Below are 16,780 nucleotides of genomic sequence, written 5' to 3' on the forward strand. Positions count from 1 at the left end.
GTCAGGAAACAAGGCCGTCTGATGTTATGTGGTCTCCCATAGAAATTAGCTCTGTAAGAGATTATAGTAATTCCTTACAATACCAATGTTCAAACCTTGGGAACTATGATGTTATGTATCTTGTGCCTGTAGTTATACTGGCTCACTCACACAAACCCGAATACAACAACACTGAACACTGTTGTTTGGCGGTAGAATATAATAATAATAAATAATAATAAATATTGGACAACATCACATGCATTACTCTGATCCCAATGTAAGTAGCTAAAGCACTTGTGTTATAGAAAATCAGAAGTAACGACGGTATCACAAACACCCAGACCCAAGACAACATAGAAAACTAATGAACTTTTTCTACATCGACTCGGCCGGGAATCGAACCCGGGACCTCGGAGCGGCGTACCCATGAAAACCGATGTACACACTTCTCGACCACGGAGGTCGTCAAAATATGTGATGACCCACTCATATAGTACCTTTCTTACCGATCTTACAAAATAAAATAAAATTCAAAAACAACTATCCCATATAAGTTGCAACAAATATTGTCTAGACCATGTTTAAAAAACATTAAAATCAAAAATTAATGATAAATTTTGAAATGAATATTTGTCATTACAAACAAACAGTTCGCAAATACTAAAACGAGATACGAAGCGAAGTGTCAATTATGGTGAAAGGTATCCAGCATCCGTTTAAAGCCGATGCGATATTTAATTAGTAGCCTTCGATATAATTAATCACATGAGCACCAACAGTAAATTCCATGAGGATTGTGTACCGAACTGATTCATGTCAATGGGCTATTAAATTTAAAGAAAAGTGCAATTTAACACCACAACAGTATGTCGTGTTGTGGCAACATAACGCGAGTTGTTTTAAAAGACTAATTATTTTTTTTATTTAATTTTATTTATTGGCAACGTCACACGCGAGTATCAACTCGCTCGGCGGGAGTTGCCAAACGGGTTATATTTTTGTTTGCGAATGGACCCTTCCATGAATATACATCGAGAGGACAGGACTTCTTTTAATTGCGACAACTTTTTTGGTAACGTCAAAGTTGGATCTTGGTATTCGTTAAATCTCGCCAGCTATGCTCTCGGAGACGTGGGACACATTTTGAATTAGGTTGCCTAAATTGCCGTTGGTATATTTGCATATATTTATGACGTTAGGGACTGTTATAACTAATTTAAAAAATGAAAATTGAATACGTGCTCGTGTTTTTGGAAAACCGCGTACATAATACAGTACTCCATGTATTTCTATAAATTCTTCTGTTATGATAGATTTATTTTTGTTACAAGTAAAGGCTTAAACAAGTACAGTGAAATCAAAGTTAAAAATAGTTGCTTCACTAACCATGACCGAGTGAATTGCGATATTAATATATAATTTGTAATATGACTTCATTCTTACAATTGTTTTGGCGAAATCGATGTTACTATTTATAGTTCTTTTTTTCTTTGATTTTGTAATCTGTTTATTCATAATTCTATTGTGTTTTTTTTTTGTATAAATATATTTAACAAATATGTGCAATTTAAGTGTGTGTAAATAACAGAACAATGTCGCTTTGTTGGCGGGCGTTTATAACTGCACCACAGTTTTGTACTACCGCAGTTATTAACGTTCACATCTTGTTTTTGTTCAATATTACGCTTAAATAAATAAATTATAAATATAATATAGGTGTGTACTATTGGAAACTAGTTTATAAACAGTAGCGTGTCTAACGTAGCGAGAATTTTCAAATCTATGACAGATTTTGTTTTAATTTTATTGTTAATTGCAAAACAATTATTTGTTAAATCATAACGATTTAGTAAATTAGCATAAATAATCCTCTTTAATTTTCAGCACATCTACGGCTGGAGCTCTTCAAAATTAGACCATAACCGATTTTTTATGTGCAGCTCTTGTTCTATAAACACTGGGACAAAAATCGGCTTACTCTAATAATATACCTATAGAATATTTTATTATAAATTGTATGCAGTAGGCTTTCTTTTCTTACTTTGTCTGCTCTTACCCGTTCTCTTACCAAACTTCTATCACCAATTTCGTGAAATACAAACCAAAACCTTTGCGTAGATTTTTTTCTGCTATTCTGATGTCAACTGTTCTTTGCACATTGTGCAATAAATAAATACTTGCCTTTTTATATTATACGCGTTTTAACATCGTTCGTCCGGTCGACTTAATTTTTTATACATACCGTTTGTAACAGCCTGAAGGCTGCTGGAACAATATCCTTAACAGTAGGTGGTGCGCTGGCGGGCATTATCTTGTTTTTAATAAGCAGAAAGCGGACGCACTTTTAATTATAGCTACGCACGGGCAAATGTCGTAACTTTCAGTTCCAAAAATATACTCTTAGTTTGCGTGATGAGTGTCAGCGCACCGCGCACGCGGAACCGCCAGCGTAATGCAATTCGTGTTCGCAGCCAGGACAAGTTCACACATTTCGAGTCTCACGAGCGCGGTGGATTCCGAATGCGTGTTGCGCCGTCACTCAGGACGCACACTAAGTGTGTTTGCGATATAAAATAAATCTATGTTCTTAATTTCAGATTTCTAGACTTAGAACTTTTGGCTGTTCTTTGATAGTCAGTGAGGACAAACGACTATATAAGACTATACTATATACATTTCACCGAATGAAACGTCAGTGTGATTCAGGAATTAGTTTCTTTATAAAAAAAATGAGTAGAATATTCCATTTATACATAGAAAACTTTGGACGTGAATTATAATTTTTTTTAATATTGGACATCACATACATTACTCTGATCCCAATGTAACTAGCCAAAGCACTTGTGTTATGGAAAATCAGAAGTAACGACGGTACCACAAACACCCAGACCCAAGACAACATAGAAAACTAATGAACTTTTTCTACTTCGAATCGGCCGGGAATCGAACCCGGGACCTCGGTGTGGCGTACCCATGAAAACCGGTGAACACACTATTCGATCACCGAGGTCGTCAAAATTGATTTCTGCTTCGGTCATTCGAATAGATTTTTTTTAATTCTCTGGTATTCTGTCACTTAAAGCGAATCAATCATGCGGCTTGGTTATGTACCTAAAGAAAGGAATTCAATTATTAATTGAAGAGTTGTCCTATATCAGACAATTTGCAGGAACGTTATTTTATATTGCAGGCTGTAATAAATAATGGAAATGTGACGAATCGGGACGAAACCGCGGCTGGAGCGCTTCCTATGACCGGATCTCTGAAGTTTGGATGCGGTATTTTTAATATTTATATTGTTGAATATAGACACAAGGTAAATTTATGTAATTTTTTTATTTATATTTCAGATTGATGAAAACAAAAGTGAAGTCTTTTTTGTTACGCTATCAATTCTTAACTTTTAAGCCGGTCATCATAACATTTTGCATACACTTGACTGACATTCCTCAAAGTGGGGGGATCGTGGGTGGAATGGAGCCAATAGTAATAATGTGTAGATTTGTGTTGTGGATTAAATTAATAATAATAAACCAAAATGAAAAATAATTGTATATAGTAATTAATTTAAAAGACAATTAAATAGATTTGAAGATATAAAGTTGTTATCCCTGTCGGTTGGGGTATCTTGAATAAATCTTATTTTTTAATTTTTTATTATGACAGTTCGGTTCAACCATGATGGTTATTGGTTACCAATGCCTATAAAGATTCATGTTGTAAGGAATTTTAACTATTCCTTATTTCAAATTCAAATTCCTATTGCAAATGTGCCACGAACCTTGAGAAAATAAGGAAATTATTTAAATAAAATCGTTTATGAAAGAATAAATAAATATTCTCTATAAAAATTCGTAGGATTTTATCAAAAGAAGTTTTGCAAATATGAATTATTAAGAAAACAGTGCAAATGAAATTTTTGGTAAAGGTATTTTGAAGATTTGAAGTCACTATACCCTGTAAAAGATAGCTTGATCTTTTTACAGACGTAACTTTTCTGATCGACATAACTTTGCAATGACGAACATATTATTTTCTTAATTTAATGGAGAAAAGGAGTATTGAGTCATCATCATTCTCTCGTTTTTAAACAATTAATTAGAGGTCAGTGTATTTTATTACATTGACAAAATGGCTTTGGAAGATAGGTTATAGATTAGGGGCATCTCTCTGGCACCAATCCTTCATGTAAACACTTTGACTGGTTTTATCATCGCTATAGGCGAAATACTCTGTAATAGCTTGTCATTGAAATTTTTGGCTCTTTTATTTTTTATAAACTTTTTCTTAAATTATTGAACCTCTTTATATAAAACCTTTATGCTTTTGTAATTGATGGCTGCTATTAATTATCATCTTAATAACTAATAAACGTATGTCTTTGTAATAGAGCCGTGAAATGAGATAATATTGAATCTAGTCTCTGCGGGAAACTATTTAACAAAGTTTGTTAGTATTTACTGTGACATTACTAGTGTGACAAATACTAATACTGCTGACTATAATTTAATGGATAAATCGCCACTCAAAGAACACTATATATGTGCTTACGTCACTGTTTATTATTCTATCAGAGTGAAATACATTCAAGAGATAAAATAAAAATGTCAAGTGAAGCGCTGCGTTTGTTAGATAAATATGTTGAATGTTATGCCTACACAAACAAAGACATGTAGTTTTAAGTACATTAAAATATATATGTATTCGAATATTTAAAAACATTTTAAAATAGAATTTGAACATTTTAAAATAGTTTTTTCAATATCGTTCTAAATATTGTTTAATTGGTTCTTGTTTTCTTTTTATTTCAATTGTGGTTAAATGATAAATTTGTTTCAATTATATCATTTATTAATAATGTTTCGTGTAATTAATTATTTAATAAATCTTATTGCATCTAAAAAGTCTTTTTTCAATAAATAAAACGAAATCATTACAAGGAAATCGGGCTGTTTAGTTCTGACTAATTAGAAGAAAGAAATACGCCTTTTTCTTAATTTAAGTACATCTAACAATATTTGTACCGCAAAATGGCGGGGAATTCAATCAATATCAAAAGCTTTCTTAAGGAAGCGACTCAGATGCATAAACAGACATGTGCCCCGTCGTAGAAGTCTGCCAAACCCTTGAGAAGAGACCCTTGCGGCCCTGTAAGCTATCCACTCGACCAAAAAGGCAATCTATACTAAATAACAGGAATAAGGAGAAACTAATAAAGTGGAAGGTGATTGCCATATCTATAATGACTTAACTCATGACCACCAACATTATCGATCAGTTACGCGCACCTCTCAATAATAAAATAACACAATCTACGATAATATCCCGCAAAGTAAATTAATTTTAATCACAATTTTTATAATTTATGTTAACATTGAAATGAAAATAACGACACTCAAGTTTAACTGACGTTTTAAGCGAAATTTTGAAATTATATAGCGATGTGATTTAAGCAAGTTAATAGTCGTATCTAAATAAGCCGCTGATAAAAATGAAAAGTTTACTTGTACTTATTAGACATTTCTTAAGATGTTAAGTCATACAATTTAAGACATGTTATGTAAGAAATCTGCATTGTATAAGCCCGTCTTGAAAATTATTTAAAAGTTACAGTCCTGTCTTTTGCAATGCATTAAATCTTTCTCCGATCGATTGCCGTCGATTCCATTGGATTGTAAAAGTGTGGGAATAGAGTGTGAACTTTAGTTTACACACGCACACACACACACTACAATGTTATTATTAAAATTATTAGCTTTTCTTGCACTTGTAGTCCATAGTAGTCCGTAGTTAATCCTTACTTGAAAGTTGACTTCTTCGTTGGTCCAGTGGCACAAGGTATAAGGCTGCAGTTTTCGAGCCAGCCCATATACTGGAAGTTGGAAGTGTGTACGCTCCCGTGCTTCGGAAAGCACGTAAACGTTGTTTCTGCACTTGGAATCTCTTCGGATGTGTCGGATTCTTGTCTGTGGGACAGAGTGTGTGTTAGGAGAGTGAGGGAATATAGAGTGCACCTGTGTTTACTTACAAACTCATGTACTATGATGTGCTCTGCGTAGTTAGCTAGTCTTTTTTGACATTGGTCGAAATCAATCAATGGACACCATCATCGTTAATCGTCTATTTCCCTCCTTCCTTATAGATCTTGTATAGATCATGTGAAAACCCATAACGTGACTTTATCTCAAAAATTCTTAAAGCCAATTGTAAATTAACAAGCAATTGAAAATGTCTGGCTTGTTAGTTCGTCGTTAACGTCCATAGATTAAATAATTTCAAGAAAAATTCTGCTGGGTCGATCTGAAGATTTAATTAGTTTAAACATTTTAAAATCTCTTAAATGTTGTCGTTTTTCAAATGCAAAAATCTTGTTAATTTTAAATGTTTCGTAATCTATTAACAAAGTATTCCAAATCGTTCGACTTAAATTGCTCATAACGAAGTTATTTGACGTTCTTTTATTCGGATGCGTCAGATGTTTTATTGGCAGTAATTTGGTATGCAGTTTTGAAAGACTTCGACCTATTTTAAGATTTTCGGATTGTTTACATCGGAACGACAAATTCTTTTGTTAACTCGTATATATAATAGATTTATTTATTTAATGATATAGATTGGCGGACGAGCAAATGGGCCACCTGATTGTAAGTGGCCCCAAAAACAATGGCGTATATTATTAATGTAAGAAATATTAATCATTCCCTTCATCGTCAATGCGCTTTCAACTTCGGGAACTAAGATGTCATGTCCCTTGTGCCTGTAGTTACACTGGCTCACTCATCCAAACCAGAACCCAAACGTAATAAAAATACGATTAAATAATATAAAAAGTTATGAATTAAATGTCTTAGTTTCGCCCTCGGCTTCTCGTTCTAGAGATTCGTAAGGTGTTGGGCATAAAAAGTAGCCTATGTCCTTCCTTGGGGTTCAAGCTTGTTTTATACCTAATTTTATCAAATTCGGTTCAGTGGGAGAAGGCGTGAAAGAGCAACAGACAGACAGAGTTGCCTTTGCATTTATAATATTAGTAAAGATAATAACAGGCTACCTAGTCATGTATAAGTCTCCTGCTCGATCTCGTTGTACATTCCTAATCATTCTCTTAAATTGATTACATTCTTTTGTTCCTTTTTTAAATATTTAATTGCAGAACAATAATTCAATTTAAAAATACAAGGCTGTTTTTATGAACTTGATAAAATAACATCGCTAAATATGTTGTTATTATGCATAGTTCATACTGTCGTTTGTTAAGAGTGTTTATCAAAATTGTCGCGTAACAATTTTTGACGCTTAAATAAGCTTGTGTGCACAACTCTGAAGTACCTACTTCAGACTTGTCAATCGAATAAAAACATGTTTATCTTATATTGTAATTCAAATTAACGGTGACCTGCTACTTACACTTAGGTGCCCAATTGCCTATTCCTCTACAAAACAAATGAAGCAAATCAAAATTTGCTTCACTTGTATTGTTGCTGGGTAAGGGGTATGTTTTTTTAAGAAATACCAATCTTCTATAAGTAAGTCAGTCAAAAGCTGGTTCACTGGGAATCTGAAGAAATTTATGTTACAATATGTTTTACGACACACGCAGGTGTCCACGCAGTTTTTCGCCGCCGTGCACAAAATATATTATATATGTTTAGTGTTGTATGAAACCTCACTGTTCCATAACATATAGTATGACGCAACTTAGATATACATCGACAAAATTCGTAAAAATCGATCACATACGAATTAAGTGCGATTAAAAAATCATCTTTAATGATATTTTTAAATGAAAATGATCTTTACGCAAACGTAATTATTTGTAATGTCATATAACCAAATACATTCGCCATATTGACGATTAATTGTTTTTTTTTTAATATTAGTCGATGCTACGTTTAAATTGTGTCGTACTATAAAATTGTTACTTAAGTTCGTTAACCTTTACACTAGACATACACTATATTAGAAGTATATTAAAAGAAAAATAAACAACCGATAAAATATTTACAATCATAGATAAGCCAGAACAAAGCAAAACAAGACACCACAAATATCTACGGTAAAGCCTTAATTTATAAAGCATTTCGTATACGGGATCAGGACTTTGGAGAATATTCGAGAAATGTGGTCAAGACAAAAACCACCTCCCAGACGAACCCGCGTCCTCTTTAAGATGCCACGCTTTTTATCGCACAGAATAAACATTGACTTTAATATCACAAACATACTTTAGATTAAAAATTTGATATGTTTTATTAAAAGAAATTAAGATATTACGAATTGTTCTGTCATGTCGGGGTTATGATTTGATCATTTGCGTCAGGTCAGTGGAATTTGATGGTAACGTTGATAACTAAACTATTTATTTAATACCAGCTGTTCAAGAGACATTTTAGCAAATGTGTATCAAACCATATTGTAACTTCGTTGGTTAATTAATGCCAAATCGACTACTTGAGTGGAGGAGAGGCCTTATTCCTGCAATGGGATTGGAATGGCTGTGCTACTTTTTATGTCAAAGAATTGATTAGAATCGATCCATCATTTGATTCTGATCAAAGATTATTTTACATTTATTATTTTTATACCCATAATTGCACACATTTTAAAATTAAAAAATATAATCCACAAAGAAATTTATTAACATTAACAGCAGTACAATATACATGAATATTGTTTTCTAGAAATTTCTAGAACTAGAAGCGTCACTATACCTACTAATATTGTAAATGTTAAAGTAAAGTAAATAGCAATTCAATTATTTTTGCATTTAAAATATATGTATGTACATATGTTGTAAGCAGCCACAAGATATCATTTCCCTGTTCGTAGAAGACGGTAATATCGTTTCGATTCAGATAATAAGGCCGGCGTCGTCTCGCCTGATTTGAATCTAATTTGACCCCGTCCTGTGTCTGACGAGTATTGGAAGGTCGACAAATTGACAATATTTCAAAATTCTATCGCAACAAAGTTGTTTTATATACGTTCCCGTTTTTTATATGTAAAATTCGTTGAAATTATAGGTTTACTGTCTAACTTAGAAGATTGTCATTGTATTCCTAGGTTTGAATCCCGAGACGGGACATTAAAAAGTTTTTGGGTATGCCTGCCAAGAAATTCTTAGTAGCAGATCGGCATTTGATTGCCTTTATTTTTTTTTGACACTCGTAAATTTGTTGTTCTTGCGCTAGATCTCTAAATAGTCAAGTTGAAATCTGGACCTGAGACCTTTTTTCTATTAGGTTTTTTTGTAGGCAAAGTCTTTGTAATATACTATAGTGGATATATAAAAATGGCTGGCAAATGAGCATATTTATTTATGTGGAAGGCGGCTATCATGGTATGGTCATGTTATGCGGAGGAATGAGGAACATATTGTGAGGAAGGTCAGACATGAATGTGGATGGATATAGAGGAAGGGGTCGACCAATTAAAAGATGGATGGATTGTGTGAAAGATGATGTGGCTGGAAAGAATGTTACTTGTTAGATGATGTCAGATAGAGAAGTATGGAAGAAGAAGACATGCCCCAAGTAAATTGGGATAAGGGCAGGAGGATAATGAGGATGACGATTAGGAAACAAAAGATTCATTATATGATGAAATAAAAATAAAATGTATGAAAGTGTGTACATAAAATATTCTGATCAACTAAAGATCTTTTATACTGTAACATAAAATTGTCTGAAAAATTCTCAACTGTAAATTGCCCTAAGTGTTAAACAATTTCCTTATACGCCATTAGTAATACCACTATTGCATGGACAACCCATAAAAGGTCTTTTGTGAGGACGAGATTCAGCGTAATGGCATCTTTATGTGATTTTAAGAAAAAAGGTCATTTTTGTAAAAGCGTTCGTATAAAGAACCCATTCATTCGTTTTCCCTGGACTATATCGTCAGAAATTTTAAGTGATTGTACAATTACGTGACGACTGGCCATATATCATTCGTAATGAGACTTGTTTTAATTTTCAGACGAAACATTACTTCTTGGAACATTTATAACATTTCAGTTAATTTATTTTATGTATTATAAAAAACAATTGTATAATAATAAAGTTATATAATTATTTATTTGGCACGAAAAACAATTTCTTGAAATTTTCGTACCAATTTTTTGGTAGCCTGATCTACTCGTCTTCTCCTCTTCCATTAAATGGGGTTTTTATGACGTTTCTTGGTGGACGAGCATATGAACCACCTGATGGTAAGTGGTCACCACCGCCAAAAGATAATGGCGCGGTAAGAAATATTAACCATTCCTTACACCGCCAAAGCGCTACCAACCTTGGGAACTAAGATGTTACGCCCCTTGTGCCTATAGTTACACTGGCTCACTCACCCTTCAAACCGGAACACAACAATACTGAGTACTGTTGGTTGGCGGAAGAATATCTAATGAGTGGGTGGTACCAGCCCAGATGGGCTTGCACAAAGCCCTACCATCAACTAAAGTAGGATTTTTATGTGTTTTTTATGGATTATTTTTAATAAACTTTACTCAATAAAGAACTGTATTAGTTATTCATAAAATTAGTGTGACGGATGTTTGGAAAGTTTAAAGTCAATTATTATATTATATATATAGGAAACCCATTTCTATTATTAAAAAAGTATTTATAAGGCGGCGTACGCCCGGCTAAGCTCTGCTCGTTGGCTTGGTACAGAACGGTAGCCGTCGACACGATTTGTGATTGGTTGCAATTTTAACTTGAGTTGATAAAAGTATTTTTGTTTGTATAGCTGATTGATGTTTTATTTTGGTACTAAGGTTATGTAATTATATGGGAAAACGAGTTTGTGTTTTTGTTTTGTTATGAAATGATTTATTGAAGTGTAGGATAATTGTTTTTTTTTAATCATTTCTGAAACTTCGAACTCCTAAACATATTATAATTTATGATTCAAAATTTTGTGAGTCAATTGAACGTTTATGGAGATAAATGCACATACTTACTATATATACACGTACATAGATAAACATCGACAGAAATTAATTCTAGGTTGTTCTATAAGTTTGTATAAAGCAGAACTTCTAAAATCGTGATCAATTACAAGAAGACTCACATGGAAGGCTAACAATTCATCCAAAGTTTTCATACGTAATAAAATATAATTTTAGTCATAAATATTATTTAAAACCTTCGACAGTAAAAAATACATAGATACTCTCACGATCCAAAAAACCACTTCCCTACTTCCGGTTGATAAAAATTGCCACGACGTGGTAATTGCAATAGAATACAAAGTTCCAAAAATGCCAACATTATATATATGAATCTATATACACAGGGTTATTGGTAATTCGACGTATTTCCGTTAGGAGGTGATAGGGGTAACTATTTGCGATAATTTTAACCCCATATGCATGATGCAATAGTGAACCATTTTTGAGTTATCACGTTTTTTAGATTTTTTCAAAATAAGTCAAAATTGTAACTTCAAAAATTTATTAAAAAAATAGTTTCGATTAAAATTACTTTTTCTTCTGATTTATAAAAATGATTAAACACTGGATATTTTTCAATATTTAAACAATAATTATCGGTCCAAATTTAAAAATGCGAGACGGAAAACAATATTATTTCAATATATTTTTTATTTTTTTCCCTCAAATATGCCTGAAAAACAAAAAAAAAACATTACGAAACTTGTTCTGCAGATTATTTTAAAAACATAATCGTTTAATTAGCTTTCCGAAAATGTATAAAAACTAGGAATTTATTTCAAAGCAACAATAATCAATAATATGATCAGAAAGGACGCTGGCGGAAATTCGTATTCGAATATGACCGAATTCGTACTAAAGGTCGCTCTTTAAAATTCCCACAAAATTGATTTAAAATAATAACCAATGTAAAAAATCTTACTTATTTACTTAACTTACTTACTTAATACAAATTTAAAATTAAATTTAGATACATGAACAGTTCAGTAGCTAAGTTACAATTAAGATATTTTGTAATTTACCCTAGTTCTTGCTCGAAGTGACTTCCCACGTGCACAGGATTAAAATGATAAGACAGGATTAAAATGATAAATTATCGCAAATAGTCACCCCTATCACCTCCTAACGGGAATACGTCGAATTACCAATAACCCTGTATATATATTATTCGAATTGTCAGTAGCTGTTACCCATAGTGGCTTATACAGCGTCACCGGATGGTCGGGCGAGTCATAGAAAACTCTGCCGGATATTGGTAGCCTACTGAAGGGCTCAGAGTACGTGCATCTTATGGGCACCTCCTATGAGGCCGGACATCGGCTTAGGACGCCGTCGATGCCTATAGGGAGGTCATAGTGTGCTATGAACTCCATCTTACCCTATTGCGGACGGGTGGTAATGAAAGAGTGACCTCAACCCAACCAGCAAGGTCGGTGTCTGCGTAACTTAACGGCATAGAGAGAGCGCTTAGAGCGTCCTTAGGACGTCTAAGCGCTCTAATACATCGGATTAGCAACGTTAGGTATATTTTCTCTATCGAGACCCTATATATTATTACTAAACACTACCGCTATTCAAAGACCAGCCCCAACATACTCAGTACTAATATTTAATATATTTACGCACACATAAGTAAAGTTTAATTAATTTTGAATTACATACATACGCATCAAAATGAGTGAGAAATTATGTCAGATTTAAGTCGAGGTGGTCGTTTTCAAAGGAGAATAGCTATTTTACTGCGCAAGTAATATAATAGTACTTACGAGTAAGTGTGTGTGCAAATAAAAATGCGCACACATGCACAGAGTTCAGGCGCATGACGAACGACTTTACGTGCTTCCAAACTTGGGACTGTTAAAGAGAATTTCTTGAAAGAATATTGCAATAACTTATTTTATTAGAACTAGCTTATAAACCAACAAAGAAGTTCACGATTAGTTTATATCTAAAATAAAGTTTTTATTGTGTGTGAGAACCGAGATGGCCCGAGAGCCGAGATCGCCCAGTGGTCAGAACGCGTGCATCTTAACCGATGATTGCGGGTTCAAACCCAGGCGAGCACTACTGAATTTTGATGTGATTAATTTGTGTTTATAATTCATCTCGTGAAGGAAAACATCGTGAGGAAACCTGCATGTGTCTCATTTCAACGAAATTCTGCCACATGCGTATCCACCAACCCGCATTAGAGCAGCGAGGTGGAATATGCTCCAAACCTTCTCCTCAAAGCGAGAGGAGGCCTTAGCTCAGCAGTGGGAAATTTACAGGCTGTTAATGTTGTTTTAATTGTGTAAGAGCGTTTTCTATTCAAATATATGTGACATATTTGTCGATATCAAATAAAAGCAAATTTTTCGCAGTATAATAAACGGTAATTCAACCGTCATATGGCTAGGTTCAAATCCAGCATCCCAAGATTGCATCTTATGTATATATGGGAGTGGTCACATGTTGAATTCTTCAGCTCATTGCTCTCGTATTCATATTCAGCACGTCTAGCTTGTGGGCGCATATATAGGTTACACTGTGCGGTCATAGTTACAGCGATAATATATTTATCCTTAAAAGGGATGCGTTTTATTATTGCACTAATGAAAAATGTATTTGAGTTGGCTGTACATTCAAATTTATTTATCTTGATGTGTTTTTGAAATGGGATGGATTAATGACTATCACGGCGTTGTCATCAAAAATATCAATATGTACTCGTATATCAATAATACGGCGTCCTCTATATTTTATCACCTAAAGTAAATTACAGGTACCAAGTTGTGCTGTGCAGAGTTTTCAGTACAGTTGCTTGTGAATTTTGGCCGAGATACTGCTTAGGAACTTCAGGCTACTAATAAAAAAAAGCATCGATACGTAGGTAAACATTCTGTTACATAAAGATCACTATAAAATTATATCGAATTAAAAAGAAAACGTCAGAAAACGCAAAGGAAAGTGTGTTTTAAAACGCGACATTTTACTAAAACGTGTCAAAAATCTTGAACAACATTAAATTTAATTAAATGTAATATTACGGTGGCAACGTTTTATCCAATAAAAAATATATGTACAAAAAATACGTAATTTAAACGCTTACGCTGCGGCCACGCATCTAAAGTAACACTCTATCGGCTGTCTACACACGTCCCTTGCCATTTAACTCGATTGATGACATCACTATGTCCTCTTCATTGCCACATTTAGTGGACGTGTATTAGCTAAGTTTCGGCGCCCCATCATGAAATAGAAGGTATATAATAATAATATTTCAAATAAGTGGTTGAATGTTAGTTTATTAAAAAAAAAAACAGCCTTTATACCTATTTATTTGTAATAGAAATAACATTATTAACAGTTAGACGTATATATGTAACTGACAGATTTCTATATTATTTATATCCCTCGTCTTCTATCTGCTTCTACGCAAATTCAACATTATACACATACAGCCTCATAGCATAAAATACTAGTTTTAGCCCGCGGATTCGCTCGCGTGTTAAGTTCTCTTAAGTTTTAGATACAATAAGCCAATGTCCTTCATTGAAGTTCAAGCTTGCTTCATACTAAATATCATCAGATTCGGTTCAGTAGTTTAACCGTTAAAGCGTGACAGACTTATTGACTGACTTACATTCGCATTTATAATATTAATATAAATAAATCACTAATCGAAGAAGGTTCCATAATTTCTTGAAAAAAAAAACCAACATGATAAAGTAACAAAAAAAAAAGAACTAAATGGGTTAATTCTAAATGAATTAATGTCTTAAAAAACAACCTTCCATAAATTCTCTAAAGAGAGATAAGTAGTGCCAATGTTACAAAATAAATAACTTTCCGAGCACGATGTACGTTATGTTGTGTTTATAAGCAGCATATTTAGTTGGCACAGTTGGTAACGCGGAGAGAGTTTTACTACGAGTTTACGGGCATCTAACTCATGGCATGCGAGATTTACTCTGTCCAAAGCAGAGTCAACTAAGTTATGTTATAATTTGTATAAATAATATTTGATCTCTCATCAAACAGTATTCGTTTATTTATTATTTAAGGATAAATTTGTCTTATATAAACAGTAAGCACACGAAACGCTACACAAAAGTTTAGTCTTCTCTAAATTGAAAGCGAGCGAATTGCGAAGCGCAGCTATATATAAAACGACTCCTAACTTATTGGTGATTAGTTAAATAATGAGAAAAAATGTTTTAATTTGTCTTTCGCATAAACTTACTAGTGAATTTAAATACGTGGAGGAATAGTCAAGACGGATCGTTTTAGAATTAACAACATAACCGTTGTTGAAGACGTTTTAATTTATACTTTTTAATTGGTGGTAGGGCTTTGTGCAAGCCCATCTGGGTAGGTACCACCCACTCGTCAAATATTCTACCGCCAAGCAGTAGTACTCAGTATTGTTGTGTTCCGGTTTGAAGGCTGAGTGAGCCAGTGTAACTACAGGCACAAGGGAAATAACATTTTAGTTCCCAAGGTTGGTGGCGCATTGGTGATGTAAGGGATGGTTAATATTTCATACAGCGCCATTATCTATGGGCGGTGACCACTTACCATCAGGTGGCCCATTTGCTCGTCCACCTACCAATATCATAAAAATAAAAAAACTTTTTGATTTAAAATAGTTTGATAAACTGACAAATGGTTAGTGGTCACCACCAATGAAATATTTATTAATCATTACATCTTTAATACGCCACCAAATTAGAAACTAAATGTAGTAACAATGCACATATTCTTGAGCCTGTAGTTAAACTGACTTACTCTTCAAACCGAAACACAGCAATAGTAAGAATCACTGTTTGGTGGTAGAATACGTGATGAGTAGGTGGTGCCTACTCAGAAAGATCTATTAACAGCAATTCTTAGTTACATAATTAAGAAAGAGGAAGACCTAAAAATAGTGAAGGCAAGTAGCAACATAATTAAGAAATACAATAAATATATCATTGGTCGCAGCTACGATTCTCGGGAACTCCCCTTAAAACTGGGAGAAATGAGGAACTTTTGATTGGCACTCCTTGACTGTAATTCCTAAAATAAAATGTCAATAATAATCGTCGATTTTCGTGTACATACAGAAAGATCTAGCTTTGAAGCAAAATCTCATGGAAATTTTCTATTATAGTTTAATCGGAGTGTGTCCACGCTTTTTCTGTATCTGATTTAAGAAGTGATCTAGAAATTGAATTATTTTCCATTCCAACGTTATAATACATAACCAAATTAAGGGAAGGTTTATGACTACTTGCAAGTTTAGGGGATTTCGTTGATACACCAAAATTGTAAAAATGAATTATTTTCCATTCTAACGGTATTATATCCAAATTAAGAGAAGTTCTATAAATGCTTGGAAGCTTAGGCGATTAGACCAATTATGTAAAAAAAATTGCAAACAATTATTTCCCATACTATCTGTTTCTGCAAATTTACATATATGTGAGCGTTTTTAATAAGTAATTTGAGGAGCTGTGTAAGGAACAGCGAATTATTTAGAATAAAACCAACATAATCTAAAACGGGATATTTACCATGTTTTTTATTTTTATTTGGTGGAGCTCGATATTTCGACATTATCTACGAATGTCTTGTTCACGAGACTGACGTTTGCGGGTAGATGTTGACGGCATTAGAAGTGTCCATATCGGACTACCTCCTTTCTCGTACGTTTGCTGCGTAAACACTGGTTACCACTACCACTGTCACTTTCACCCCTACTATTTGTTTTATTTACACTCGAAACTCGATCCCGTGTTTTACAAACGAAACTCACCGTATCGATTCGCGAATTTTTTATATTGTTATTCAAGGGTTTGCATAATTTTATCACTGGATTCCATACTT

The 16,780-nt window shown here is 33.5% G+C and overlaps 1 protein-coding gene across 1 annotated transcript in view; it reads right to left on the reverse strand.

Moving 5' to 3' along the window:
- LOC135194176 (uncharacterized) overlaps positions 1 to 16,780 on the reverse strand; it is an 89,135-nt gene that overhangs the window by 70,303 nt on the left and 2,052 nt on the right. The window lies entirely within an intron of this gene.

Source organism: Vanessa tameamea, chromosome 26 (genome assembly GCF_037043105.1).
Source record: "Vanessa tameamea isolate UH-Manoa-2023 chromosome 26, ilVanTame1 primary haplotype, whole genome shotgun sequence".
In the NCBI taxonomy this organism is placed as follows: domain Eukaryota; kingdom Metazoa; phylum Arthropoda; class Insecta; order Lepidoptera; family Nymphalidae; genus Vanessa; species Vanessa tameamea.